General features: G+C 41.9%; 1 protein-coding gene across 2 annotated transcripts in view; it reads left to right on the top strand.

The window, feature by feature from the left end:
• The window catches only part of STXBP6 (syntaxin binding protein 6), a 277,646-nt gene that overhangs the window by 34,815 nt on the left and 216,466 nt on the right, over window positions 1–26,365 (top strand). The window contains exon 2 of one of the 2 annotated variants that reach the window (XM_027520726.1): window positions 3,942–4,044. The exons of the other annotated variant lie outside the window; for it this stretch is intronic. The gene's annotated coding sequence lies outside the window, so the exon portion shown is untranslated. The remainder of the gene's footprint in view (window positions 1–3,941; window positions 4,045–26,365) is intronic. 2 annotated transcript variants of the gene reach the window in all.

Below are 26,365 nucleotides of genomic sequence, written 5' to 3'. Positions count from 1 at the left end.
GGTTAGGATCACACTGTAAATTAGGATCACACTGTAAATGCAGTGTTGTTTCCTGCTCTGTTGGAAAGATGCCTCAGATTCAGAGACAGCGGGCTCAGAGCTTCTTTGCTGAACCTGCCCTGTCACAGGTCAGCTGGCGACTGGGGTAGAGGGGTGCCCCCAACACATGCTGCAGGCTCCAGGCTGCTGAGTGCTGGGTGGCAGAGAAGTCCTGCCTTCCCAGCTCACAGACTTGATGGAGAAAACAAGCAGCATTTTCGAGACTGCTTCTAGCTTTTGGTGTGGAAAGTTTCAAAGATATACAGAAATAGCACATTACAATGGACCCTATGTGCCTTTCTCCCAGCTTCAACAATGGTCAGTTTATAGCCATCTCGCTTCATTTAGATCTCAACCTCTTCTCCCTCACTCTGGACTATTTAGAAGCAAATCCCTAACATCCTATTATTTTACTAGTAAGTATTTCTACATACATGTCTGAAAGATTCTTTTTTTCTTTTAATACTGTCATATTATTATCATACTTTAAGAACTTCTATAATATAATCAAATATGGACTATCCAGTCAGTGCTCAGATTTATCTATTTTCTTCATTATTTTTCTTTTCAGTTTTTTTTGTATCAGGATCCAGATAAAGTCCATACATTGCAATTGATTGACATGTTGCTTCAGTCCCTTTAGTCTGTAGGTTCACCCTTCACTATTTTTTAAAAAATTCCTTGCAATTTATTTTTTGCCAAACCAGACCATTTATTCCGGTTCATAGGCTGGCTTTTTGCCAATAACACCCCATGGAGTTAAATGTTTCTGTATTTGACACATTCTTCTAGCTACTGTACTTCTTGGGAATTGATAGTCATATGTAGAGTCTAGCTCAAATTCTGTTTCCATTGTTTTTGGTCAGGAATACTGTGGGTGTGTTGTGTACTCTGATCAGGAGGCATTTAACACAAGTTCCCTGTGTGGGTGGGTGTGTGAGTGAGAAAGAGATGTGAACAGTTAATGGGGATCCTTACTGCCTAATCAATTCATTCAGTTCAGTTCAGTTCAGTTGCTCAGTTGTGTCCGACTCTTTTCAAAATCTTCATTTCCATCATTTCTTCATTTATTAGCTGGCCTGCTCTGATAAAGAGAAACCTCTGCTTATCAGCTACTTGGTTCTCCTTGGGTACAATTTATATGGGAAAGGCAGGAAATAACGCCCAATTCTTTTCCCTTTATTTACCAGTTTTTAGTTAGTGCACTCTTGAACAGCTTGGGAGTTAGGGGGGCTGACCCTTCATGTAGCTGAAAATTTACATATAGCTCATAGTCCAGCTCTTCCCATCAGTGGGTTCAACTAACAGCAGCTTGTGTAGCACTGTAGTATATACTACTGAAAGAAATCCACATATACGTGAACCTGTACAGTTCAAACCTGTGTTGTTCAAGGGTCAACTGTTCTTGGCTCCATTAGCCAACTAATTAGTAATGTTCATAAAAGGTAACCATTGAGAGAATCTAAGAGAAACAGATATGTAATTCATGAAGAATTCATGAATTCAAAATACTGGTGTTTTAACATATTGCGTTTATTCCTGACACTAAAATTGTCCCATCTTTGGCTAGTAGGAGTCCCTTTGTGCTGGCTCCTGGATCCTTTTGATATGATTCTAGTGGTCTCTGACAGCTTCCCTGATTTCAGTATGTTAAGATATTCAAGGCCAGTAGTTCTCAAAGTGTAATCTGGGAATGCCTGAGGGCTCCTAAGACCCTCTGAAGGGATCTGTGAAGTCAAAACAGTTTTCATTACAGTACTAAGACATTCTTTACCTCTTTTACTTTTATTTTCTTATGTATTTATTGGAGTTTTCTAGAGGCTACCTTTTGGCTCCTGGAATAGGTGTGTATGTCCTTATATTCCCTGAAAATTTCTAAGGTAAGGTCTTTAGAATCTTCAATAATCTCTAAGAATATAAAGGGGTCCTAAAACCAAATAACTTGACCATTGTTGCTCTAGACTCATTTTTCTTGCCACATATATGGAATCACTGGTGTCTTTGTAAATCAGCTCCCTATTTTAGTCAACTTTTGAAACTTTGTTGTATTATGTGTGAGTGAATGCTCCAAATCTCAAAGCTAATAAATAGCAAAACCAGAATTTGAACCTAGATGTTTATGTAGTAGTTCCCCCCCCATAAAACAGTCACCGATGTCCAAAATTTATGATTAATTGAAGCTTAGAAGCTATAAACACTGCCTGAAATGCCAGACAGGTACATTTTAGGGTCTATGGGGTCACATAGAGTCGGACACGACTGAAGCGACTTAGCAGAAGCAGCAGCAGCAAGCAAAATTAGCAGTTTTCTTTCTCTCGTGGAATGGCTCTCAAAAAAGGAAAAATGGATGTAGACGCAGGGTGAGTGGTTGCCGTAGCCCCATGATATAATAACAAACTATGCCCAGAATCCACTATTTTTTCTGGTCACAGTAGGGAAATTCAAAACGCAGTAGTAACTCATTAACATGTTAACTTTGAAAGATTTCAGTTATCTGGAGAAAAGCTTGCTTGGCCTGTGGAATTCAATAATGGCTTAAATGTGCCCCACTAATTTCTGAACCCAGAGTCAGATTGATTGCTTAACCATGCAGTTTAGAAATAACTTTCTTTCATCTTGTAGTTAGTTGAATCAAATCCTACAAGAAAGCACCCTGCAGTTGTCAAAGCTGAATAATGTTGCTTGCAGCCTGGGACTACAGTTTTTCCATTAGTTTGGGATTAGCAGATGCAAACTATTGCACGGAGAATGGATAAACAGCAAAGTCCTACTGTATATTACAGGGGACTATATTTAATATCCTGCATAAGCCATAATGGAAAAGAATATGAAAAAGAATATATATTTGTTTAACTGAATCACTTTGCTGTACAGCAGAAATGAACACAACGTTGTAAGACAATTATACGTCAATAAAATTAAAAATAATTTTCCATCACTGAATAGTATATGAATCTCTGAGAGATGGCTAGTTAAAACCGCTGGATTTTGCAGTTCTGGGTCCTCAGGAAAATCTTTATTTTGTCTCACTCTGTTGAGCTGAACTCAGTGGCTTGTGCTTTGTTCTCCATTCTCAGTCACTGCAGCTTGTCTTGGATAATGAATAACACTGACTTATTTCCCAGGCATGAAGGAGAGTTTCCATCATAAGAAAAGGAAGTAAGCCTTCAAAAGGGCTTTCTGAGGTGAGCATGTGTACAGGAGAGGAGAAGCCTTATGTAACATGCTTGAGTGTTTGCCAAAAGTAACAAAGCACCTGAAAGCCTCGGGTGTCATCATGGAGGAAGCTTGGTTCAAGGCTCACATCACCAGTCAGGTGCTTCATCATCACTCTGGGGTTCGGGTGAAGAGTGGGGCCAGGAATTCACCCACAGTTTCAGGGCCCTGAGTGAAATACAGGTTTCTTTGCTGGGAAGTAGATTTTGAGTTCTAAGTAAGTTTTTGTCTTTATGGGAAAACTCATTTTCCATGGAGCCTTGTTTGTGTTTTTTCTCAACATTCAATCTGTCACAGCGAAGTGATTTAAATATCTGCTCTTGGTGACCTGTTGTGTTTCGATTCATGGATTTGCAAAGTCAGGTGGTCTAGCTGAGTCATCTCATCGACTTTGCTGAAGATAGTTTTAGAATACGGGCAAGTCAGGAGTATGAAGTGGAAAGGTAGGTTTCACAGGGTCATGGCAGAATTTTATTTTCTTTCGTATTTGTCCTTTTGAATAAATTGAAAAAAAAATGTTTTTTAATTTATGTGTAATTCACTGAACAGACCCATCTCCATATGGAGAGCATGTGGTATATGACGAAGCAAGCTTTGAACTTACTGCTAGGGAATGTTAGGAATTTTGGGTTCTGGTGTCACTGAGGAAAATGGCCCCGCCTTACGACACTTTGTTTCCTGTTTAGAAAATTCTGTTCCTTCATAAGGACCTTGAAGGACTAGAGGAAAGGTGCTGTATGTGCGGAGTTTTCCATAAAGTGCGGTCCTAACGAAAAGGCTGAGTTAAAGGTAGGTGAATGCTCTATAAAAACATGATTTGTGTACATATGAGATATTTATTAGTTTATGCCATATGTATTTATTTACTTACGTGTGAAGTAGCCTCAAGCAATTTGAAGTCAGATTTAAAATTCAGGTTCCGTTTACTTACTGTCCTTTTTTCTCTTAAGAACAAAGAATAGAAAGGCCTAGGAAGTGGAAATTGAAATTGATTTTAATTGCCTGAACAAGTTTACTGGAGAATCATTTTATTGAAGTGAAAATGAAGGCCAGATTGTTTTTGTTTTTTTATCTGTGTCTAATTCCAGGCCATTTTGGAGTTGTCCATAAATCTCTCTTCAGGTCTAAGGGAGAATATCCATCAAAGTGAGCCAAATGTAACAACTCTTTGTGACGACTGCCTTGGCTAAAAGTCTCTATGGTGAGAATTCAGAATTTCAGGAGTGCATTTGGAGCTGGGATGGATTATACCAATGAGTCCTACAAGGACACAGAGACTATTTTAGACTCTCTCAGTGTGCTTTTGAAACTCTGAAGACCTATTCCCTGTTCCCCCAAAGCTCAGTGAGCCACTGTTGGGAGCATTTGGGTTTTGTACCCTTCAGGTGTTTTTGAGTTAAAACACAGCTAAAGTTAGACTACTGTGGAAGGTGGGGATGGCCTATTAGAACAGCATTTGTCTCTGGAGAGTGCCACTCTTTCAGAAAAGATAAATAATGGCCTCAAGTGATTTGTAACTCATACAGTGGCAGTCACAGTTGCTTAAATTTAATGCTTTTTATGTACAAATGTGTAGTATTTTGATTTGGTTCTAGAAGCAAGTTTTTTGTGTGTGTGATATAGTTTTGCATGAAAAGGCTGCATGCCGGTGCTTTATAGAAACCAATGGGACTGGGAAAGCTGCTCTGTGTAGTTGAGGATCAATGCGAAGTTGGAGTGAGTTCTCAAACAGTATGTGGCACTGTGGCTATGCCACCTTCCTTAGTGAGTGGGATTGGGCTTGTTGGCTTTCTGTTTCACTGAAGAAAGAGAAGCTTTTCTATGCATTTGATTATGCTCCGTGATATGTAGAACATGACATTTGGGGGCTTAGGTTTGGGGGGGAAATGTAGTTTAATCATTTGTTGCATAGTTTGGTATAATTTGTGCAGCTTTTCCCTCTTTTGCCTTGAGAATAAAGTAGGAAAATGGAAAAGCAAAAAACTCAGGTGATCTGCAAATGAAATTAAGAGGAAAAACGTCTCTAAGAAATAAGATAGGAAGACACATGTTTAAGTTTTACAACATCAAATGTTAAAAACCAGTGATCAAGAATCCTCTGCTTACCAAACTATCGTAAAATTTCACTTAAATTTTTTTTAATTGATGTGTAGCTGATTTACAATGTCATGTTCATTTCTTGTGTACAGCTAAGTGATTCTGTTAAATATATATTCTTTTTCATATTCTTTTCCATTATGGTTTATCACACTGTTGAATATAGTTCCCTTTGCTATTAGTAGGACCTTGTTGTTTATTTGATATAGAATACTTTGTATCTGCTAATCTCAAACTCCTAATTTAGAGATTTCAATTTTTCATTGCTACCTTTCTTAACTCGATGTCTTGTAAAGTTTTATAGTCATTTGAAGCTGTTCTGAAATCAAAACAAAACAAATTTGCTGGAAACGATCTTAGCTGTCACCCAGTCTGTCCTTTGTATTTTGCTGGTGAGTCTATCCAGTAACTCACAGTGAAGGCATATCTGACTTTCAGTATTCCCCATGCCTAGTGTTTAACACATAATATATACTGGCTGGCTGGTGGGCTGACTATAGAGTAGTACTTATTAAACAAAAACAAAAAATACTTGACACAAACCTTTTTACCAGAGTGTATTTGAATAGAGTCTTTGTGGAAATTTTGAAAAGTATGGTTGAGGGTATAAGAACAACTCTTCTTTTGGAGATTTGGAAACTTTGCCATTCTTTCATGAATTGTTAGATCCCAGTATCTTTAGAATGTGAATTCTAAAAACTTAGGTGTAAATTGTACAAAAGTGTTTTAGTGTGTAAAATATTGTTACACATTCTCTTCAAGCTGATAATTTCTCTTACTGTTACTTTGTGAGTATTAATTACTCTTTGAGAGTCCACGGAATGAATGAATGAACAAGGCTTATCACTGTCAATAGAGATTATTTTCCCCATGCCAAAAATGAAATAAAATGCAGATTTTTAAAGTTCCACCAAGAAATAGTTTGGCAAATGAATAATAACATTCAATGATTTTTTTTTTTAAACAACCTGAATAAATTTATCTTATCAGGTCATGGCCATGTTTGGAAAGCTGAGAATTTGAACTTGAACTATGTTTTTCTTTTTTTTTTTTACTTTTTCTTTAAATGAATTGTGGCTACTTCCATGGGTAGAAGTGGGTCCAGGATTTGATCATCTTGCTCACGTGAGACTCAGGAAATTTTGTTTCTGAAGCTATTGGAAGGAATTTCCCATCCTCCTGCCTGGTTTCATACCTCAGGTACTGGTGTTGGCCGCATGGGCAGGTCTCTGGAAGGGAGAGGGAGTGAGGCGCATGTGGTCCTTGTTTGGTGAAAGGCTGCCTAAACCTCCACTCCGGAGATTCTGTCCATTTTCAGCTCATGTGGGGACTTTCAGATGTCATAGTAATAGCTTGGGTTTCTAGAAGCCCTGCTTTATGACCTAACAAATGGGTTGTCTTGTGAGATCTTTTTCTGAGATGTTCTGACTAGGTCAAAAGAATCCAGCTATGCTGTAGCAATCATGTCTTTGGTGATTAAAACCCTCAGATTTTGGAGGAAAGAATCCAAATATCTTCTTTATTTCATCCACTCCTGCCACAAAAGTTTATGCAGTACTTCTGGTATTCTAGGCACTGTTTTGGATGCTGGACACCATGGACATAATTCCCTGTCCTTACAGAGCTTCTTATGGGGAGAAAGGCACAGAAGTAAGTTAAATATGTTGATGATATGAGCCCTGGAGAAAATTAAAGCAGGAATGGAGGTAGGAATAGAGCTGAGGGACCCATAAGTATCTTGCATTACTTCCGGTGACTGATTAGCCCCACAGGCATGAAACAGACCAGTCCTCTATGTGTTGTGACTGACTGAGCTGTCGTGTTACCACCAGCATTGCCACTGTCACAGTCGGAAGGCATTTATTTCACACCTGTTAGCAAGATTGTGTACAGAATGAGTCATACAGATGAGTCCTCAAGACTGGCAGCCCTCATGTGGACACATGGAGAGGACTTAGGGACGACAAGTTTTAAAAATGATGGTATTCTTTCAGCAAGTGTTTACTGAATGATAGCATCTAGACAAGGCATTGTGGAGAATAACACGATAAATCACATGTACACCTTGCTAGCAGAGTGTAGAGTCTAGTATATTTGTATATAGTACATCATTTGCATATCAGTGATTTCACATTGGAGAGAGACTAGGAAAGCCCTGACATATGCTGGTTTCTCCTTTTGCTGAGGCATGGTTTTAAGTTAGCTGCTTTTGGAGGGGGTGTGGGATAACTAACCTCGGAGTAGTGGGTTAGCAGTTGCCTGGTGTCTAAATTCCAGGGCAACGTGATTTCTATCTCTTGTTGAATGTGTAAAATGCCTTTGAAGTGAAATACGCTTTCTTTGTGAAAGATCGCTCTGAGAAAAAGGTCAGCTTCTAGTCCTGGCGATGAAAGGTGCTGATTCTAAGGCGTGACAGTTCTTAGCCAGAAAACGGAATCATTGAGGGTCTCAAGGAAATACTTAGCATTTTGCTCCTTTTGGGGGGAATCATATACTGTACTAGTATTCTGCCAGCTCAGAGATGAGCCCCTCATGAGGATATTATTTGGATGGATCTTGAGAAGGTCCCTGAAGGAAGTGTGGGCATGGGAGGATTTATCTCCCTTGTCTGAGGGTGACTCTTGGAGGAAGCTAAGCAAAGCTTCTTTATGTGCTGAATCTCTTGGATCCTAATATCAGGTTATTCCCGTTCCTTCTAAGGGTCACCCATCTTTGTATGAGGCTCCCTGCCATTTATTATACAGATGGAATCAAAAGTTTACTGCATAGAGTTTCATAGACAGACACGTGTGCAGTCCTGCATCCATACATATCCACAGAGGGCAGGGAAAACTTGGAAGAGAGGGCACAGTCATAAAATAGAAGGGCAGAGGCTGTTGGCTACCCACCAAAATCTACATTTCCCTCTTCTTTTTTTAAAAAATGTATTTCTGACTGTGCTGAGTCTTCACTGCTGCGCACAGGCTTGCTCTAGTTGTGGCAAGCGGGGACTGTTCTCTGGTTGTGGTGTGCAGGCTTCTCCTCGTGGCGGCTTCTGTTGTTGCAAAGCACAGGCTCTAGGTGTGCAAGCTTTAGTAGTTGTGGCCCTTCAGATCAGTCGCTCAGTTGTGTCCGACTCTTTGCGACCCCATGAATCGCAGCACGCCAGGCCTCCCTGTCCATCACCAACTCCTGGAGTTCACTCAGACTCACGTCCATCAAGTCAGTGATGCCATCCAGCCATCTCATCCTCTGTCATCCCCTTCTCCTCCTGCCCCCAATCCCTCCCAGCCTCAGAGTCTTTTCCAATGAGTCAACTCTTCGCATGAGGTGGCCAAAGTACTGGAGTTTCAGCTTTAGCATCATTCCTTCCAAAGAAATCCCAGGGCTGATCTCCTTCAGAATGGACTGGTTGGGCTCAGTAGTTATGGCACATGGGCTCTGTTGCCCGATGGCATGTGGGATCTTCCCCAACCAGGGATCAAATCTGTGTCCCCTGCTTTGGCAGGTGGATTCTTAACCACTGGACTGCCAGGGAAGCCCCACATTTCCCTTTTCCAAGCCTGCAGCAAGAATGCAGTTTCCAAGCTCCTTTGCATTTAAGCACAGCATGTAACTGAGTTCTAGTCAATAGAATGATCCTGATAAAGATGGCAGAGCCTGGAAAGTTGAGTCCCTATTTCAGTGTGAGGAAAAGGAAGACTTCATTCATCCCTTTCCCCAGACAAAACATTCTAAGGTTTTTGAGCCATTATGTATTTTGAGGTCTATTTCAGCAGTGACTAGCCTTTCCTCATCAGTACTGATTCTTTGTATGGTAAGCTAGAGAGTCAGGGACCACAGTTTCAGGGCCTTGTTCTTACTTTGTTGGAATGTTGGATCCAGTGTTTCCACCTGAATGGCAGAATCAGTGCTGTTGAATGACGGTGGTTATTGTGCTCATAGGTTCAGGCTGTGTATTCATTATTGCACTCACCGTTCATTGCTTAGAAATGGCTATAGAGGGTAGAGTCCAGGGAATGCTTGCTGACGCTGATATTTCTTCTTTTTCTCCTCTTGTCCACAAATATATTAGTTGATGAGACCACCTCAAATGAGACTCTTGAGTTGGAGGTAACCAAAAACTCAAAGAGAAACAAACAGGTGGTTGATGGGGTTGAGGGGGAGTGTGGGAATAGGAAAGAAATAGATGAGGGAGATTGAGGTACAAACTTCTAATTTCAAAACAAATGAGCCACAGGCATGAAACGTGCAGTGTAGGGAATACAGTCAATAGCTATGGAATGTATCTGTAAGGTGACATATCGTAACTAGATATTGTAGTAATCATTTTGAAATGTATAGAAATACTGAGTTACTATGTTGTGTAACAGGAACTAACATGGTGTTGTAGGTCCTTTAGACTTCAAAAACAAATGAACTCATAGAAAAAGAGATCAGATTTGGGGTTACCAGATGTGGGGGATAAGGGAAGAGGAATTGGATGAAGGCAGTCAAAAGGTACAAGCTTCCAGTTATAAGATAAGTAAATACTAGGGATGTAATGTAAACATGATAAATACAGTTAACACTGCTGTATGTTATACATGAAAGTTAACAGTAAATCCTGAGTACTTATCACAAGGAAAAAAAGTCTATTTATTTAATTTTGTATCTATATGAGATGATGATGTTTAGCTGCTAAATTGTGACTGACTCTTTTGCAACCCCATGGACTGTAGCCCACCAGGCAACTCTGTCCATGGAATTTTCCAGGCAAGAATACTGGAGTGGGTTGCCATTTCCTTCTCCAGATGAGATGATGAATGTTCACTAAACTTACTGTGATAATCATTTTATGATGTACGTAAGTCAAATCATCATGCTGCACACATTAAACTTCTGCCATGCTATATGTCAATCATATCTCATCAAAACTAGAAGAAGAAAAATCACATGGATTTCCTATAGGCAAAAAAAGTGTTTCAGCAGTTAGCGATTTTATTAAGAGCTGAGGGATGCATTTGACTTCAGGTGCTGTTTCTCTGTGATTTTTTTTTTTTAAATTTTATTTTATTTTTAAACTTTACAATATTGTATTAGTTTTGCCAAATATCGAAATGAATCCGCCACAGGTATACCTGTGTTCCCCATCCTGAACCCTCCTCCCCCCTCCCTCCTCCCTCCCCATACCCTCCCTCTGGGTCGTCCCAGTGCACCAGCCACAAGCATCCAGTATCGTGCATCGAACCTGGACTGGCGACTCGTTTCATACATGATATTATACATGTTTCTTAATCCAATCAGACCTTCATCCACAGATTGCCACACCTCAGCTATCTTTGTATTCTTCCCCTAGTTCTTTACCCCAGAGCATAACACAACGCTTTATATATTATATGTGGCTAAATAAATGTTTGATGGATTAATTACTTAAATCTCTCATGCTGGAAGAGCTTCATGAGCTAGTTCCGTGCTTGGTAAATAGTTCTTTCCATGATGAACCTCAATTCCTGCTGCAGCTATGTTGCTGTCGATTCACGTGATGGTTCATCTTGTTGTTTAACTTCCTGATGCGGCCCTTAGCTAATGACAGGAGTCACCCAGCTTGAGGTTTGAGAAGGGAGAGTGGTGATGTGCTAAATGGTTGCTATATGAGTGTAGTAGGATATGTCTTGACCTGGTTCCAAAAGTACTTGTAGGGCTCATGTCTGTTAAATGATAACTGAGCCACGTTCCTATGCTTTTCTTGGCAAAAGAGTCCTCCCATGTACTCTACTGCTCAATTTAATAAACGAACAAAAAATTAGTTTTTATCTGCCTGGTGACTAGGTTTGTATCTTAGATGTTGCTTGACTCAGGGAAGGTTCTAGAGAATTCTCTGAAAAGAGATGCCTACACATTCATAATGAGGCTTGTTCCCCCTAATGCAATTATAGCTGAAATCCTTCCCTCAGGGATTTATATTCCTTCTTCTTTTTTTTTTTAATATTCCTTCTTAAGAGCACATTTTAATAGTGGTACTACAACAGAAGGATGACTGAACAGGATTGAGGACACTAACGGCCAGGGAGGAAATTAGGGGTTTCATCTGCCTTGAGCAACAGTGAGGTTACCTTCCAGGTCTTTCTTCACTGGCCTTTTCTTCCTCTCTGGCTGAGAGGTGACTTTGAAAGAAGCTGGCCAGAGCCTTTCTCTGATCTTGCCCTTCTCACTTCTTTTGTCAGTTTATGATCCTTTTGCCAAAAGTCAGTGAAGCAAAAGATCATCTTTACATCTTTGATTGTTTGACCTTTACATGTGATATGAACATTTCACATTTCAGCTGGCTGACTTGTTGCTTAACTTCGACTGGCTTGGTGAAGACAGGGAAACCATTGTTTCTTTATCAGGACTTACAAAGCCATAAGAACTCAATTGTATAGGCTTCCCTGTCATAAATGACTTAAAAATTGTACGCATGGATGTTGTAAATATGGTGCTGATTATCTTTTCTCAAAATAGTCTGTGATAATTAATAGTGAAGAAGTTAAAATTTTCCTGCATTTCAATTTACTGTCCTAAATGACATTATAGTGGCCTGGAAATATTGGGCCAGTCTCATCTACGTAAAGGAACTCGTTTGGGAGAATGTTTTTGCCGAGCATCTGTGTGTCGAGTTACAGGAAAAGCAAGTAGTCTGTAATGTGGATAAACTAGTGTAACCTGAGAAACTAACTCAGTGACTCTACATTTTAGACCAGAGACCTAACAGTAGGTATACGTTTGAACAGAGACTAATGATTAATAAGTTCAAGAATATTTATTGCTTTATTGTAGAAGATAATGCTACCCTCTGCCTTCAATATAGTTGCTATGATGAAAAAATAAAGAATCATCACCCTAAGGGCTTACTTAACTCCTGTCAACTGATATGCCCTGTCCCATATTTGACAAAAAATTACAGGACATGCCAACAGATAAGAAAAAGTACTGTAGAGGCAATGCAATAAGCAAAAACGAGATTCTCGAACAATGTGGACGTTAGAACTATCAGACATGGAAATTAAATGAATTATAATATGTCAAAGGCTCTAATTCAAAAATTAGACAACATGCAAGAACAGATGGGTAACATAAGCAGACAGATTGAAATTCGAAATAATAGAAAATGCTAGAAATCGGAAACATAGTTAACAAAAATGCAAAGTAATTTTGACAGTCTGGTAAGTAAACTTGATACTGACAAAGAATCGGTGAACTTCAAGATAGATCAACAGAGACTTTCCAACTGAAACACAAAGAGAAAAAGTCAGTTTTTAAAAAGAACAGAACATAGAAAGTCTGTGGAATGATACGAAAAATTATAGCATATGTACCATTGAAATTCCAGAAGAAGAAAAAGGAGTGGAAGAAGTATCTGAAGTGATAAGGGCTGAAAACTTTCCCAAACTAGTAACAGACACGAAGCCACACATCCAGGAGGGTTGAGATAAATACCTGTGGGCTCTCCCCACCCCCTGCACCAAATACACACTTTTCCTTTTTTCACACCAATTCTCCAGTTCTCTGACACCAACTAGGTGTCTAGCAATTCAATTCTGATGCCAATTCTTGAAGTTAGTGTAGAACCAATAAGGGAAGGGCTCAATCCCACAAGTCTGTCCCCGCTTCAGATGCCAACCAAATGGAGAGCTCAGGCTACCCACATTTCTGTCCGGTTAACAATAAGCTCTTGGGTGCCACAACCCCAAGTCCCTGAGGTTGGATAATTTGCTAAAACAACTTACAGAACTCAGGAAAAGTGCTTTTCTTACAATTATCAGCTTATTATAAAGGATACAGCTCAGGAATAGACATAGCCAAATTGGGGGGTGGGGGGGCGGGGTATAGAGCTTCTATGTCCTCTCTGGGGGTGCACCTTTGTATATTCACCACCCTGAAAGTTTTCTGAACTTCATTGTCCAGAGGTTTTTATGGAGGTTTTACTACGTAGGCATACTGGGCTCAATCATTGGCCATTGTCGATTGAGTCTCTACCCCTCTCTCCTCCCTGGAGGTCAACAAAGAAAATTCCAACCCTCCAGTCATGCTCTGGTCTTTGTGGCAAGCAGACCCTATCCTGAAGCTCTATCCCTGAGTCCACAAGAGTTACCTTATTAGCATAAACTCAGGGATGGTTGGAAAGAACTTTTTATGAATAACAAGGCACTCCTGTTACTCTGGCAATTTCAAGAGTTTTAGGAGTTCTGTGCCAGGAACCAGGGATGAAGACCAAATATGTACTATATCATAATACCCCTCCCCGCTAAACTATAGTAAGGCATGTCTTATTCCAACTTCAGAAAACCAAAGCTGGAGAAAATTCTGAAGGAAGCCGCAGGGGGAGAAAGAACACCTTGCTGTGGAGGAAGAAGGATAGGAATTACCGTGGCTTCTTGCTCATCAGAAACCATGTAAAGCAAGAAGAGGGACATCTTCAGACTGTTGAAAGAAAAGAACTTTTTCATTCACACCAGCCACCTTCACTGAGTTTCTGTGCTGCCATCTGGAATATTAACAGGGAATAGTAAACCATGAATGGGCCCTCAAACAGCTCACAGGGGCCTGAAGAAGAAATGTAGCTGCTGCGTGAGTTTACATAAATTACGTTCCCCCTCTGGGCCTTAGTCTCTTAACCTGCTCAGTGAGAGTATTGGACTAGGTTAGTGGCCTTCTATGCTTCTCTTTCTTTAGAAATAGAACTTTTAGTCAAAGGAACTTATACTTTCAGTTGGGAGCAGATAACAGTGGAGGTGTTGCATTTGAGCTTAGAATAGTGATGGGTGGGAAGTGATGCTGAGGTTTTCCCCTCCCCATCTCAAGGAGGCTCCTGTGGGGACTCTGTGGGACCCCTGGGGCTTTGGAGGAGCACTGGTGGAAAACTCCTGACCTAGCAAGAGAGCCCTTGCAGGTGTGAAGACTCTATAGCTAAGCCACTAAGCTATTTTGATGACAGTGCTTCCTTCCTAAAGTGGCACCTTTAGATGTCTCTGTTTTGGCCTAGTTTCTTCCCTACCTAATGTTGTGTGCACATCCACGTTTAGTGTCTTTTCTCATTATACCTAAAGGGCTTCTCTATGCCCTTCTGCTTACCATTTTTCTTCTCTCATATCTCTTGTTTCTTATCCATTTTTTCCACTTTAATTTGTGTGAGTAGACTGGCCTTTTTAGGATACAAGGAAAATAAGAGGTAGCACCTACTCAGTGAACACCGTGGGCACTGTTCTAAACAGTTCATATAAATGACCTCATTTCGAACTCAAGACACTTCATGAAGCAAGTGTTAATATCCTGACCCTTCAACAGATGAGACCAGAGCAGGCACAAAGAGGCATATTAAATGATGAAGTGAAAGAGTAAGAGTTGTCAGAACTGCAACTGAAACATAGATCTGCAGGCTCTAGAGTCCTTCCACCTAACCAGGGCCTAAATGTTTTTCTTGCTACTTTCACTTTTTGTTAATTCTCTGGACGGGTGTGCTCCCACTCATTCATGTGTTGGTAGCTCTAGAGCTATGTCTCTGCTTCCTTTCCTTCCCTTCCCCTTTTTGAAAAGAGAGAAGTGAAATGCCAAGACTGAAATAATTAAGGTTTAACTGAAACTCTCAAGGGGTGAGACTGTTGTTCTTAATCATAGGGAAATGAAGCTGAGAGACTCAGGTGGAGCAAGACCAGGTAGGCTGACAGTTCCAAGTTGCCCAAGGAATTTGCTACAAGGGAGGAAGAGGGCAGGGCCGGCCCTAGCCCATTGTCAAAGTCAAGAGAGAGTAGAGTAGCGATGGAGTGGGGAAGGCTTTCTATTTTAAACAAGCTAAACAGCTTTTAGGGAATGATTTCTCCTTTTGTGCTGCTGTGCGATTTTAACACTATTAAGTGTTAAATTAAAATTATTCTTAATATATTATTATTGTGCTGTGCTTAGTTGTTCAGTTGTGTCCAATTCTTTGCAATCCCATGGACTGTACCCTGCCGGGATTCTCCAGGCAAGAATATGGAGTGGGTTGCCATGCTCTCCTCCAAGGGATCTTTCTAACCCAGGGATCGAACCCAGGTCTCTTGCTGTCTGAGCCACTAGGGAAGTCCATAATAGTATTACCTGAAAATAAATAAAGAATGTGTGCCATCTTTAATCTGTGCTGAGTATGTTGTTGCTACCAAGAGATCAAGGAAAAAAGGAAATGATTAACCAAATTCCTAAGGACTAAAACCTTTGAACTGCAAAATATTATGATGTTTACTTAGCAGAAATAAGCCTATTAAATGGCCAAGAAGCATTAAAAAGGTTAACCTAGGATCTTTTGGCCAGTGTTCTACCTATTTCATCATAAATTTAAAGTGTGAAAGATAAGTTTTGAGAAGTAAAATTCACATAGATCTGGTACTTTTACCAAGAAATATACAAAACTTTAGAAAAAGTTAGCTATTTTTCTATTTAAACTATTTGGGGCGGCGAGAATGAGTTCCAATATGGAACTACTGCTCTAGTATATAGAGTAAATCTATATAGAGAAATCAATAGAAAGATCTTTGCCTCACTGAAGCATTTTTCTTTCCATTTACTGAGTTCTAAAAGTAACATTCAGATTTATGACATACTTGGTTTAAAGAAGTTTCAGTCTGGTTTGTGTGAGGTTTTTGAAAGGAAAACAATAAAGTAAGTTTATGGGGATTTCATACACATTTTACTTTGGAACAGATGTTGGAAACTGGGTAGGCCTTCTAAAAGCAGAAAATGTGGGTTGATAAACATCCAGGAGAGTCCTAAGGTCATTTTATCCAGGTGGTTTGCCTATGGATAAATCCCAAAGATATGTTTTATTCCCAAGAAGCTTATTTTTCAAGAGCTACTTGATCATTTGGCTACCCCCCCAAAGAAAAATAAATCTTTTTACTTATTTTGGGAGTCTGTGGAAACTAAGAATAATATCTTCTGTAAACTTTCTACAGTGTTGGCAATTGGGTCTAGCAGTCCAGGGCAAATTCCTACCTTCTTTAAGAAGCATTCCCAAATCTCCCTATCAGGAATTAATATACACCTTATAATTTATAGATTTGTTCATTCATTCAACAAACTATTGAAAGCCTGCTGTGTGGGATTAAAACTGTGAGCAAGATAAGTACACTACCTGACTTATCAGAATTCAAGTTTTCGGTGGGTCTACAGAATAAATACAGAGTCACTGCTGTAATGAAGTTAGGCTGCATGCAAATCTGGGAAGGCTTCCTGGAGAAGGGGTCAGCTAAGTAGGAGCTAACCGAATGAACAGAGAGGATCAGGGGTACCACGTACAACCCTGGGGACAGCTTTGTGAAGACAGTGAAGGAGGTGAGTGTTTCTGAAATGGAGAGGAGTTCAGAGTGGCTAGAGTGTGGAATGTGAGGAGGAGGAAGGAGTGGCAAGGAGAGCAGCTGGCGAGAGAAACAGTGGCTTAGAACCCTGAGAGTCCTAGTGGGTTTTGCTCTCCTGATGGCAGTGGTGAGCCATCAAGGTGATGACAGATGCTCTATAAAAATCACAGCGGCTGCTGTGGAGGGAGTTCATTGGGAGGCATGAGGTTATTACTGTTCAAGATCCAAGAGGTAAGCAACTCAGTCCCAGGATCCCATGTTTCAGGTTTATTTCCTGGGAATTAGTCCCTGTGCCACATACTGCATCAGTCAGCATCCAGTCAAAAAACAGATGCCAGGCTGGCACTTCAAATAGAGGCGATCAGATGTAGGGAACTGGAGACACAAGGTATTAGAGAGCTGAAAGACTAGCTAGTGGAAGCAGAAGTAACAGGGATTGTAACTCCAGGAAGCAGCTGCCATCCTGGGATGGGAGGAGCAAAGGGGAGTGGGTGTGGTTCAGTTCAGTCACTCAGTCATGTCCAACTCTTTGCAACCCCATGGACTGCAGCACGCCAGGCTTCCCTGTCTTTCACTAATTCCCAGAGCTTACTCAAACTCATGTCCATCGAGTTGGTGATGCCATTCAACCATCTCATCTTCTGTCATCCCCTTCCTCCTCCTGCCTTTAATCTTTCCCAGCATCAGGGTCTTTTCAAATGAGTCAGTTCTTCACATCAGATGGCCAAAGTATTGGAGTTTCAGCTTCAACATCAGTCCTTGCAATGAATATTCAGGACTGATTTCCTTTAGGATGGACTGGTTGGATCTCCTTGCAGTCCAAGGGACTCTCAAGAGTCTTCTCCAACACCACAGTTCAAAAGCATCAATTCTTCAGCCCCCAGCTTTCTTTATAGTCCAACTCTCACATCCATACATGACTACTGGAAAAGCTATAGCTTTGACTCGATGGATCTTTGTTGAAAAAGTAATGTCTCTGCTTTTTAATATGCTGTCTAGGATGGTCATAGCTTTTATCCAAGGAACAAGTATGTTTTGATTTCATGGCTGCAGTCACCATCTGCAGTGCAGAGGCCACCATAGAGCTGACCTGCCCACTGCTGAGGAGTGGCGTGGGTCTCCTGGGTGGGGTTACCTTATAGCCGGTTGGTGCCCCCCCATCCAGGGGGCTGCATGGGTAGTATGCTACTGCTGCTGCTAAGTCGCTTCAGTCGTGTCCGACTCTGTGTGACCCCATAGATGGCAGCCCACCAGGCTCCCCCGTCCCTGGGATTCTCCAGGCAAGAACACTGGAGTGGGTTGCCATTTCCTTCTCCAATGCATGAAAGTGGAAAGTGAAAGTGAAGTTGCTTAGTCATGTCCGACTCTTAGCGACCCCATGGACCACAGTCTACCAGGGAAGTATACAGGGTGGCAAAAGCACAGGGAACTGGAGCAGCTGCTACTGTGAAGTCTGACAGGAGATGGAAAACAGGAGAGTTCCTTCTCCCGTCTCTGCGTTCGGATTTCCTTCCAGGGACTCTCATCGGCAGAACTGAACAAGAAAGCAGTTGCAAGGCATTCTGGAAAATGGGATTTGCAGATTTCAACCTCTAGCACCATAAAACAGAATGCAAAAGGGCAGGCCTGGGCTGAGAGACAGCTGGTAAATAATCTGCCCCAGGCGTTTGAGAAAAGTGACTCTAGCTCTGGGGCTTCCCTGGTGGCTCAGACAATAAAGAATTTGCCTGCAATGGAGGAGACCTGGGTTCTATCCCTGGCTTGGGAAGATCCCCTGGAGAAGGGAATGGCTACCCACTTCAGTGTGTTGGACTGAGGCAAACCTGGATACTCATTGATCGGTTCAGTGGTTATTCTCGAGACAGGAGATGATGACAGCCTGATTGAGGGCTAGGAAGTGGGTAGATGCAGGTTTAGAATGTGAAATTGAGTAGGATTTGGCAACTGATGTATTGTAAGGGATCATGGCCTGGATCAGTGTGAGTGGAGGAGGAGGAGGAGGAGAAGGCTTGTGTTTCTGGTTTCTGACTTGGGTGTCTGGTGGTGCTGTTTATTGAAGATAGGAACACAGGACTAGAAACTATTTATGGGAAGATGATTTCTTCAGTTTTGGACTATTGAGTCTGTGTGTCTGTGGTTTATCCAGGTGGAAATTCATTATGTCTGTCTGGGAAGAAGATGTAGATGTGATTGGTTTTCGGCCTACAGGTGGTACTTGAAGTTTTAGGAATGAATGAAATTACCAAGGGAAACTATAGAGGGTGGAGAGAAGACAGCAGAGGGCAGAACCCAGAGGAGTAATAGCATCTTGGGAGAGAACACAGTAGTGGAGAAAGGTTGATTGAAGGCAACTGTGAAGGTCAGAGAGGTTGCAACAGAAGATCACGGTCAATAGTTCAGGTGCTCAAAAGTTGACTGTTGGGTGTTGCTGGTGACTTCTTTATCATACTCATCTGGTCTGCCTATTTCTCATTGTTCTTTATGGGTGATTGTCTTCGAGAATAATGTGGGTCTGAGACACTGCAGCACACTCCTCAGCATCTGGCCTTGATGTTCTGCATATGTGTATGTCCATCATACGTGTTTGTTCCATTGAGTTAATTAGGTATCTGCAAACTCCAGCTTGTGGACTGGCCACTTGTTTTTGTAAATAACGTTCTCTTGGAACACAGGCTGCCTGTTCATTTATCTGTTGCCTGTGCTTGCTGTCATGCTGTAACAGCAGAGTTAAGGACTTCTGACTGAGACCCAGTGGCTTCTAAACCTAAATTGTTTACTATGTGGCTCTTTATGTTTGCTGACCCCTGGATTATGGTCTTGAAGCTGTTTTATGTAAGCTGGTAAGATTGTATCTTTGACTTTTTTTTTTTTAAGTCTGTTTAATATGTTTAGGGGCGATGTAAAGCATAGGACGTGCCTTCTTGAGATTGGTCAGTTTTATGTTTGGTATGAAGGCAGCAGAGCCAAGGGAAAGAAAAGTTAACAGAGGGTCACAGCAGTCTCTTTAGCCTGGCTGCGGTGCTGAGTAATACCCTTATGAGGAAATCTGCCAGCCCAAAGAAGATGGGACAAGAGGGAGCATGGGCCTTAAAGGCATGCATTTAAGATGGGCCTTCTCAGCCCTGTGATATACCAGCCTCTGTGCTAGGTGCCTGGGTTAATTTAGGAGCTGAGAATCTGTTTGGAGACACAGACCCACAAGCAGAAACTTACAGTTGCCTAGTATGTGTCAGGCATAGTGATAAAGCTGCACACGTGGTACAGAAGAGAGGCAGCTAACCAGCCTGGGGAGAAGCAGCGGGAGGAAGAATGGCCATACTGGGACAAGGCCACTGGGACAAGTAGCACCCCTTGGGTGCTACTTTGCCACGTAGGAGCTGGGAGAGGATGTGGAGGGGAGAGGAGGTGGGGTGGGAGCTCTACCAGCTCTGCAGTCGGAAGTCCTGTGTGAGAAAGAGGGCCCCTGCGGTTGTGTAGTCATGAGACAAGGCAGTACTCAGAGGTTTACTTGTCTGTCACCAAAGTTTGCCTTCTAGGCATTCTTTTTTATTTTTTAGCTGACATATTTAATGTGGTTTGAGTTTGTGGGAATCATAACCCTGAATTGGTTGATTTCTCACCGCCCCCCCCCCTTATATAAAGTACAGACTGAAGTCATCTTGCATTAATATGTCTTTTGACTGGATTTGTCTTGCCTGTAGGGATGATGAAAGCTCAGTGAGCTGAGCATGTAACATAGGCGAGGGAAGTTTTTCAGTTTCTTTAGAACTCTGGACTTGCTGTTATTTTACTGTCCATGACCCTCAATAATAAGAAATTACATATTCAGGTTAATCTGACCATACTCCCCCAAAGGCCTGTGTCAACTCATTTGGCAGGTGTTAGGCCTAACATACGAATAGGGAAAGTGAGGTACATGCTTAGATTTGAAGTTGCTTGCCAATGTTCATTCCTTCCAGTAAGTTCTTTTGCCTGCATGTAAGAGTGACTCATACTAGTGACTCCAGGAAAATAGCAGTTTTTCATAACCCTGCGTATGAACTGGAAAACCAGGTGTACCCTGGAAGCTCTGGGTGTTTCCTTTCCTTTTCTCTCTCTCTCCCCTTCTTCTCTCTGCATTATCCGCACCATCCTTTCCTCAGTCTACAGGTTGGTTTCCTCTATATCTTTGCCTTCTATGTGATCTGTCTTCTTTCAGCCTCTCTCTGCATCATGAGACAAAGCTTCAGCTCCCACCTCTACTGGCTCATTTGCTGTTTTCTTTTAGAATCTGATTGGCCCAGCTTCTCTTTTTAAGCAAGAACATATTATAGCTGGATCGACACTTCCTATGGCAGGGGCCTTTTCGTGTTCCACTCAGCTTGGACTGGGGACTGGGAAGATGTACCCATGTGGCTTATAAAAGCAGGCAGTTGGGTAGCTCCCCTGAGAACCATAAAGTGAGAAGCAAGGCATTCTGAGTCGTGACCTGTCCAGTATAGCCTTCTGGGCTTGGTTCATAACTCACTTCCTACATGTAGTTAGAAAGATACCTTCTCCTAACATAGCCCAGTCTTTATAGGTAAAAGTACACGTTCACTCAGCCTTTCCTAATAGGACGCACTCAAAAGTCATAGTCAGCTGCTGTTACATTGAGAAGCAGTCATGGGACCCCATCAGGTGACCTGAATCCCCAACTCTCAGTGATGTCCATTTCAGCTCTGGTTCTCTATGCAGTCTAGCCATTCTGGAACCCATGGACTAAACGTTACATGTACTACTCAACACACCCTGTTGTGTGCTCATTTTTTAAAAAGGGAAAAGAAATTTCTACCCCTTAATCTAGCTGCGAGATATATACATTGGTCACCAGTGCAGCCTATATTCTGTCTAGTGGAATAGAGTGCACATCCAGTAACAGGCAGCCTCCTGCTGGCATTGGGAGGCCAATGCTTGGACACAGTAAGATGTATTGGAGGAGCCCTGACTGCTAAGCCCTTGGCTTGCTGCCTTTCCTCTTCGCCTATGAAATGAGTTCCTTGATCTGTAAACAGCTACCCTAGACTTGTCTTTTAGGCTGTTGATTGACCTGTCTCTTTGGAAAGACCGATGCTGTGGATTCTTCTATTTTCTTCCTATGCCTTTCCTTCTGTTTTTCTTCTGTGTCTTTCCTTGTTGAATTCTGGTTGTGCAGGGGTTTTTTTTGTTTTTTTTTTTTTAATGAATTCTTTGATAGTTATTGGTGTGACATAGCATAAAACTATCAGCTCAGTGGCTGCATCTCAAACCAGAATCTTTTTGGATTTTTTTTTTTTTCTTTCAGCTCCTGTTAAGAGTTTAGAGCACTCTAATTTTGTAATAGATGGAGTAGGTATCTATGGGGTTAGGGTTCTGTAATCAAGCTTGTTTATCTCTGAGCATTCTTTCTTGGCTAATTTCCATGTGGTTTCTGAGTTAATTGCATAGGGAGAAGAAGAAAAAAGAAAAATTCTGTTTTCCGCACTGTATTGATATGACTTTTGCATTTACATTTAATCATTTGCACTTCTATCTCAGTCAGTTCAGTGAGCTGTCTTTATATTCACATATCATTGAGAACTGTATGATAAATGAGAGGTAGAATTAGAATAGAGGAAATCAGCACAAATAACTAAGTACGTATCAAGGAATGGTGCAGCCATCAACCAACACCAAATAACCTCAAACTAATTAAGGTATTGGAGTGTTTTTTTTTTTTTTCCAGCATGTGTTATTTAGTCTTAATTTAGCTTGTAAAAGTTTCTGTTCCCAGCCCTGTCCTCTTTCTCTTCAGAGCTTCCCAGCTTTTGCTGTGTTGGAGTGGAGGGCTTACTAATGACAAGTGGATACAGGGGGATTTCTATGTTTATAGGAGCATGCATACACACACATATACACATAGATAGATACAGAATTAAAAAATCAAATTTGTAACAATGTGCAGTGTTAGGTATTTCCTACAAGGTATAAAACAGATGGTGATTATCCTGAGAATGATGGTTTAGCATCATGTCATTTATTGCTCTTTAGGTATTTCTGAAGTGAAGTGAAGTTGCTCAGTTGTATCCAACTCTTTGCAATCCCATGGACTGTAGCCCACCAGGCTTCTCTGTCCATGGGATTTTCCAGGCAAGAGTACTGGAGTGGGTTGCCATTTCCACAAAATCTAAAAAGTCTGCTGCATAGGCTATGAGCGAAAGGCCAGATATAATTGTATTTAAAAAATGCAAGTAGTATATATTTAAGCTCTGTGCATGAAGCTGGGGATCCTTAGGACAGCAGCGGTTATTGAGAGCTGTTGACGTGCGTGCGTGCGTGCGTGCGTGTGTGTGTGTGGTGCAGTGGGTGGATTAGGAGAAGAGAAAGCTGCAGGGTTAGTGTTGCTGAATCTTCCCAATCTTCAGGAGAAACTAGAAGTCTTTTTCTTCTTTTTGGCCACACCTTGTAGGATCCTAGTTCCCCGACCAGGAACTGAACTTGTGCTCAGCAGTGAACGCACGGAGTTCTTGCCACCAGACCACCAGGGAATTCCCTAGAAATCTGTCTCACATAAAATATGCGTTGTTTTTTTTTAATTTATTCATTTCTAATTGAAGGATTTTGTTGGTTTCTACCAAACATCAACATGTATCAGCCACGGGTCTACCCGTGTTGGCCCCACTTGAACATCCCCCCCACCATCCCACCCCTCCGGGCCATCACCAAGTCCCAGCTTGAGTTCCCTGAGTCATGCAGCGAATTCCCACTGGCTGTCTATTTTATGATGATGTATATTTCCACGTTCCTGTCTACATACACCCGCCCTTTGCTTTCTCTCCTCTCCAGCCACGTCCACAAGTCAGTCTCAATGTCTGTGTCCCCATTGCTGCCCTACACACAGGTTCATCAGTACCGTCTTTCTAGATTCCATTAAAATATGCAGTTTTAAAATATACATGGGCCAAGAAAATTTATTCTTACAAAACTATCCATTGATGACCTCAGTCTATCCACTCCCCCTACAGTGAACTGGTGGCGATAAATGAACATTTTAAAAGTTCACCTTTTACCTCCCCTCCTCCCACATCATACTTAAGATGAAATGGACATCTGAGGAGTTTATATTTCTCTCAGCCACCTTTTTCCTGTAGCAGCTTATCTGACCATTCCCCCCAACACCACACAACGTACCTGGAGTTTCCCCTTGCTTTTCTGAAAGTGTGGAATGATCCTAAAGCTGAAACTCCAGTACTTTGGCCACCTCATGCAAAGAGTTGACTCATTGGAAAAGACTCTGATGCTGGGAGGGATTGGGGGCAGGAGGAGAAGGGGACGACAGAGGATGAGATGGCTGGATGGCATCACCGACTCGATGGAGGTGAGTTTGAGTGAACTCCGGGAGTTGGTGATGGTCGGGGAGGACTGGGGTGCTGTGATTCATAGGGTCGCAAAGAGTCGGACATGACTGAGCGACTGAACTGAATTGAGGGTCAGTGCAGAAATGAATGTGTACCTGCAGGCAGAATGCTGCCCTCACCTCAGGTCCAGCTGTGTCCATCTCTCCTGAAGTGTCCAGGGCACACCCTTCGCACAGATCCCAGGTGTCAGTCCAGGCATCTGTCAGGTCATTCAAAGTTAACAGCTTCCATAATTTTCCATCAAGGTGGATCTCCCTGTGTATTCCCAGCAGGCCAACATAATTAAATTCTTTAATTACATTTCAAAGATAGGCTTAACAGAGTAAGCAGCTCCTGATCACCAGCTTCTGAAGGATTAAAGTACTCGCCTCTTCTGCGGCTGTGGAACAGCAGCATCAGACTCCTCATTTAGTCACGGGTGGCCTGTTGTCCTTGTCCTTCTCCTTGGCTAGACTCTTTCTGTTGGATAGATCTACCTGGTCTATAATCTCCATCCCTTATGCAAAGCCCAGATCTTGGTAATTATTCAGTAAACGTGTGAAGAAGGAAAGCTCCTGACCCCAGGTGGAATTTCTTTGTTACCTCTGATAATAAAGAACAGTGTGTGTGGAGCAGAAATAGTCATCAAAGTCAGATGGTTGGCCTCTTAAAAGGTGCAGAGAGCTTCAGCTCCACGTGATGTGGCTTCCCTTTCTGACTGTGAGTGGTGAATGATAGTGTTATTCTTCATCCCCTTGCTAATTACTGAGTCCATGAAACCAGTCTAAATTGATTTCTTTCAACTGCTGCACTGAATTGCTTGCTTGTGGCTGTTGTTCTCCCTGGGTTGTAAGGCCTGCTGTGACCTTAGTGGCCTGGTGCCTAGGACAGTGTTGCTTATTGGATGAGTAAGAATGTGTCTTATCCCAGATCTGCTCTGTTCCTTGTGTGTGCCTTTTCTTTTCTCACCCGTCCCTTTTTTTTAAATGTCTGCACAGCCCTGCATCTCCCTTGAGTAACAACACTCCATCCACATTGGTGGTGGTGGTGGTTTGGTTGTTAAGTCATGTCTGACTCTTGTGACCCCATGGACTATAGACTGCCAGGCTCCTCTGTCCATGGGGTTTCCCAGGCAAGAATACTGAAGTGGGTTGACATTTCCTTCTCCAGGGGATCTTCCTGATCCAGGAATTGAACCCAGGTCTCCTGCATTGCAGGCAGATTCTTTACTAACTGAGCTACAAGGGAATCCCATATCCACACTGGGGCAGACGTAAATTGGATCCGTCATTGTTTTCTCTCTTAAGCTGATAGTTCCATATGGTGAAGCAGAGAGGTGCAGTGGAAACAGGACAGGATTGCAGGAAGCTAACTCGTCTCTTTTCTGGCTGAGTCTAGCAGAGTCATCAGAGGCAGGTCCCTTCTCTGAGCTGCATTCTGTTTACTTGTCCAGGAGAGACAATGATAGCTCCTTCATAAATTGGGAAGATGAAATAAGATGTCACTGGTAGAAAACGTTATAAAATGCACTGTGGTATGTATATGCTTTTGCAGATAAGCTTACATGCTTACATGCTTTTCTGCCTTTCAAGGTAGGAGCAGGCTGACCTATGGAGCTCATTTCCCTCCTGCTTCATCCTTCATAACAATCTTGTGAAGTAGGTGGCACTGCCCCATCTTAAAGATGAAGATACAGTGCTCAGAGAGACAGAATTCTACTCAAATTTATTCATCAAGTAAAGCCAAAGACAGAGTTCAGACCTGATATCTGATGACAAATCCTGTCGTCTTTTCACCACCCAACATCTGTAAGATTGAGTGTAGAGGGGAAGTGACCACTGTGTCCCGGTTCCAGATTCTGAATGGTGAGCTGGATTACTTGTGCTTGAATGTCTGTGTAATTTGTTAATGTGTGACACTAGTGTTAATCTGAGTTAGTCTTAGAGTAGTGTTCAATTGATAGGTTTTTTTCTTCCCTATCAAACATTGCACAGCTGGTTAGATCAGAAGTTAGCTGTTTTCTAGAACATGCTGATTAAGAAAGGGGTTGACATTGAATGACAGAAGAGCTGATCGAATGGGGCAGAATCTGCATTTGCCTATGGACCTTGAGTTTGACCTGGATTTGTAGGCTGTTCGGTGGCAACCCTGATGCATAGAGGGGGGATGCCTGCCTTCCCACTCATCCCTCTCACATGGAGATCACTGTTGATTGGACGTTGGATCCTAACCAAGGCATTCTAGTTTGTTGCTTCTGGGGAGTCTGAAGTGAACCTGTAGAGACTCTTCAGTTACCCAATAGGACCTTGTGCA

Source organism: Bos indicus x Bos taurus, chromosome 21, assembly GCF_003369695.1.
Source record: "Bos indicus x Bos taurus breed Angus x Brahman F1 hybrid chromosome 21, Bos_hybrid_MaternalHap_v2.0, whole genome shotgun sequence".
Lineage (NCBI taxonomy): Eukaryota > Metazoa > Chordata > Mammalia > Artiodactyla > Bovidae > Bos > Bos indicus x Bos taurus.
This window is presented reverse-complemented; position numbering and strand designations above follow the sequence as displayed.